Source organism: Hydra vulgaris, chromosome 03 (assembly GCF_038396675.1).
Source record: "Hydra vulgaris chromosome 03, alternate assembly HydraT2T_AEP".
Lineage (NCBI taxonomy): Eukaryota > Metazoa > Cnidaria > Hydrozoa > Anthoathecata > Hydridae > Hydra > Hydra vulgaris.
This window is the reverse complement of record NC_088922.1, coordinates 62,242,501-62,247,500: the sequence shown is the minus strand read 5'-3', so window position 1 is coordinate 62,247,500 and position 5,000 is coordinate 62,242,501. Positions and strand designations below refer to the sequence as shown.

General features: G+C 25.4%; 2 long non-coding RNA genes across 2 annotated transcripts in view; both read left to right on the top strand.

The window, feature by feature from the left end:
* Nucleotides 1-252, top strand: part of LOC136077804 (uncharacterized) — a 3,098-nt gene extending 2,846 nt beyond the window's left edge. The window contains exon 3 of the long non-coding RNA XR_010637297.1: nt 1-252. This exon is cut by the window's left edge and continues 457 nt beyond it. This is a non-coding gene — a long non-coding RNA (uncharacterized LOC136077804).
* LOC136078330 (uncharacterized) overlaps nt 1-5,000 on the top strand; it is a 30,178-nt gene that overhangs the window by 21,819 nt on the left and 3,359 nt on the right. The window contains exons 2-4 of the long non-coding RNA XR_010637724.1: nt 4,156-4,366; nt 4,679-4,747; nt 4,888-5,000. The exon at nt 4,888-5,000 is cut by the window's right edge and continues 17 nt beyond it. This is a non-coding gene — a long non-coding RNA (uncharacterized LOC136078330). The remainder of the gene's footprint in view (nt 1-4,155; nt 4,367-4,678; nt 4,748-4,887) is intronic.

Here is a 5,000-nt window from a genome sequence, read left to right as displayed (position 1 = left end):
TTAGGTAACGTTTTTTCAACGCTAAGTTGCGACGTTTATTCAACGCTTTTTATGTAACGCTTTTTCAACGTTTAGTTACGACGCTTTTGTAACGTCATTTAGTAACGTTTTTTCAACGTTACGCAATAACGTTTAATCAACGTCTATTAAACAACGTTACATATCTTTGCAAAATCGATTACTTTGTCAACGTTTCCGCAACATCTTTTGCGACCGGTTTTCAACGTTGATTCAACGTTGTCATGTTTGCTGGGCATTATTATGTCACAATCAATGAAAGATTAGAATTTCGTTTTTGTGTTAGATTTTGCGGCTAAGCCTTTACTTCCCCATAGGTATTTTTATACTTTAAGGTACTTAACTAGATAAAGATTTATAATAACAAAAAAAAAAAAAAATTATGGGATAATCGCGACTTTGAATGAAAACGAATATCAAAAATGACAAAAAAAAAATCATTTTTTGCGTATTTTATATCAAGATATTTAGTCAAAGAAAAAAATTTACTTTACCGATTTTATTGATTTTTGGTCTGAACTAGCCAATAAGCAAAAATTAAATGAAATACTCACTGTAAAGTATTTACTTTGTTTTTTTTTTCGTGTTTGAAAATGCCTTCGACACCATTTGGGAAATATTTCTAAAAGTATAGTCAGACCAATTAATTCAAGAGAACCCATTAATATTTTTTGAAAAAAATTTGGAATTGAGCTTCTAGTATGAATAGCAACAACATATTAAAAAATTAGCAACTTTAAAAGAGATCACTCTAAAAATTTGGTGTTTTTGGCTGATTCTTACAGAATGTCGCTCTTAAAAGAACAAATTGTAAGATTTAGTTACGTGATTTAGTAACAATTTGAAAGCATTGAAGAAATTGGCCGCAAAAAATGTATTGTTGCCAAAGTGTTTGATCTTTATGTTGAGAAGTTGTTTACAGCTAATTATTGACTAAATCTTTTGTCCATTGTCCATAGTTTAAGGCATTTATTTCTTAAAACTAGAAATATAATTCTTGTTTTAAGAAATAATTTGCGATGTAGGAAATTAGAAGTTTCTTGTGGGCCAGGGCGCATGTGCCCTAAAATGTTTTTTACTAAAGCACTTTTATATATATATTTATAGAAATTTTAAGATATAGAGACCCTTTATTTTGAAATTAACCCCCTCCCCAACCCAAACTTCAAAAACTGTGTTGCCGGGTTTGTTTTGAGGGATGGATGGGAAACTTATTTCTTAAAAAAAAGAAATGTTTCTTATTTTAAAAAAAAAAATTTCTTAACATAAATTTTTGCAAATTTGTGAGCATTTTATTTTACCTATGGTTTTATTACCGGAAAAAAAAGGAAAAAAATAATGATAAAAATATTTTAATATTTGACAAGCATAGTATGTTTTTTATCTTACAGACAGGGATGCGAAATTCTATCGATTTTTAGGGACTACGGGACCCCAGACTTCAGGATCAAAACATAGAGACTGCTTGGACTCCGGACTTGGGAATGAAATAGTCCCTGAAATGCTAGATTAGGCTATATAAAGTTTCAATTATGCTATAAAAAATTAATTAATTAAATTTATTTCTTTGATTAAAAAATAACTATTTCTTTTAGGTTGAAGGTATTTCTACTAATATACTTTATATAACGAACTTGTTAACTTTAAGTGTACAAGCGGTAGTGGTGTAGGTAGAGTGCTCGCCTGGTAAGCAAAAAATTCTGAGTTCGTTTACCGCGCTCAACATGTTTCTCCGCGCATAAGCCTTCTCTAACTTTATGCCCTTCCCAAAATGGCATAATTAGTTAAATAACCCACAAAATAACATAAATAGTTAAATAACCCACAAAATAACATAAATAGTTAAATAACCCACAAAATAACATAAATAGTTAAATAACCCACAAAATAACATAAATAGTTAAATAACCCACAAAATAACATAATTAGTTAAATAACCCACATAATTACATAATTAGTTAAATAACCCACAAAAAACAGTTATTAAAATTGTTATTATAATAACTTAATAAAAACAAAACGCTCATTTAAACGTTGCAGTAATACAGCCACGAAAAACGATACACTGGTAACTATGATAGTTGCTGGTCTAGTTTTATTTTGAAAATGTCGATAGTATAGGCATTGACAACATTATTTAGCAAAGCTTTCCAAGTATCAGCAACCCAATTATTAAAAAAGTTATATCGAACTAGGCAATTTGTATAAATTTCGCGACGAAACCCAGCAAACATGTCAGCGTTGAATCAACGTTGAAAACCGGTCGCAGCGTAGAAAAAGCGTTACAGTCACAAAAACAACGCGCTTTCAACGTTGAATCAATGTTTGTTATTGTATACTAAATCGCGGTAAATTTAAACGTTGAATAGGCGTTGAAATTGTAACGTAATTTAGCTTCTCAAAAAAAGACGTTTATTCAACGTGGAATCAACTTACGCAAAAAGCCATTTTAAAGACGATTCAAAATCTATGCTTTATCAACGTTAAAAATAAACCGCTTTTTGAACGTCACATTTTCAACGTTGAATAAGCGTATAAATATCAACTTATATTATCTTCTCAAAAAACCGCGTTTATTCGACGTTGAATAAAAGTACGCAAATAATCACTGTAAAAACGTCGCAAAGTTGAAGGTTTATCAACGTTAGACATTAGCTGCTTTTTCAACGTATTTAAGCTATTTATGAAACAACGCTTATTCAACGTTACATATACCAACGTTGAAAATGTGGTAGTTAAAAAACGTTGAAAAAGTGTTATATTGCCAACGTTAATTAAACGTTGTTTTGACAACGTTGAGGAAGTGACACATTGAAAAATATTGTCTCATTAACAAGCCATTACAAAAATAATTTGCCGTAAAGAAAAGGCAATGAAAACTTAATAGAATGCATGCAGATGGTATAGAAAAAATATTTTGATAAAGTTATGTTTTATAACTTCTTTTTATTGCGGCTAATTTAAAACTTTTAGATTTTGCACCAAGTTGTATATAATATACATAAATCTCAGAGTATATTAGGTTTATTCAGGTTAATTTTGTTGATGATTTATTTATTTTAAAATGACCATTTTAATAAATTGCAAAGTTTTATTAAATATGTTACTTCTAAGTTAAAAATAGCTCTTAATTTTAATAAGATTCAGATGTTTTAAGTAATATCAAAATTAATAAAACATAATATGTCAGACTAAACTTAGTCTGTTCACAGACTAATTTTATTATTTAATTAAAAAACTTTAAACGCCTTACCCTAATTATCAAGCAAATATTCAGTATAAAATCTTCGACCAATAATGAAAGTATGCATTATTAAGTTTTTTTTATATAAAAACACGTTTAGATAAAAAACTTTATTTCCATTTCTTTGAAAAACTTCTAATTTTAATAGGAAAAGTATTAAGTCCTAATTATAGAGTTGGTGTTGTATATTTAATTCCAACATTTATTCTTTATCATATATTTTTATTTATTTTAATAATATGTATTTATGCATATATAAATATATATGGGTAAATTTATGAATATATATAAAAGAAATATATACATTTTATATATGTATATATAATGTTTATATTTCTAGTCCTAATTTTGGAGTTAGTGTTGTATATATAATTTTAACATTTATTATTTATCACATACCTTTGAAATGTATTTTTATTTATTTTAATATTATGTATTAATGCATGTAATTATGAATATATATATATATATATATATATATATATATATATATATATATATATATATATATATATATATATATATATATATTTATATATATATATCAGAAATATATACATTTTATATATACATATATATATGTATATATATATATATATGTGTGTATATGTATTTATATATATATATATATATATGTATATATATATATATATACTATATATATATATATATATATATACATATAAACATATATATTTGTTTATATATATATATATATATATATAATATAACTTATATATAAATGTATATATACATATATATACATACATTATATATATATATATATATATATATATATATATATATATATATATATATATATATATATATATATATACATTTATAAACAAATACATATATGTAAATTAAACAAATGATGCCTTTTTTTTTAGATGATCTATTACAATGACTTCACAATCTTGGGCTTAATTTGTTTATTTTAAAAACAGATTGAACCAGAGGCAGTTGCTCTATGTTGTTGGTTAGAAGATGGTTGGTTATTTTTGTCAACTGGTGTTCATGCAATGAAAGCTGCTTATAATAGTTTTCCAATTGATTATTCATGGAACAAGCTTAGAGTTCAAAGATTTAAAGTTACTGGAGGTCATTAAATTTTACAGTACTCATTGCTATTTTAATTGTTTTATATGAATAAAAAAACTGTTATAGTTTTATATTAATGGTGAAGTACTATATCAAATAAACTTCTATAATTAACGGTGAAGTACTATATCAAATAAACATCTTATAAGTCTTATTTTTATTTTGGGATAAGTAAAATTTTGAATCTGTTTATTGTATGATGATTGCCTAGATATATATCGTAATCTGTTTGCACTGGGTCTACATTTTAGTTTTTACATTTTTGTTTAAATTTGTTTTACTAAATAATTACTTATAAGTATCTATTATTAGATAAAGAAGTAGGCGAAGGATTTAATTTTACGACTACAGAGGACTCCAAAAAAGAATGAAAGTAATTATGTTAGTGAATGATTGTGTTTCTCTTCGTATTTAATTTTTTATATGGTGAAGAATAAATAAAACTTAATATTAACTATTAGTCATATCTGATTTTAATAATACTGTTTAAATTTTTTTGAAATGATATAATTTGATTTTAGGTGTAAGTTTATTTAGTAAAGTTCTGGTAGATCAAAGAAAGAGGAATGATATGGTTTTAACTGGTTTCCATCTTATGAACAAAGTACATTATATGATTTAAATTGATGGTTTA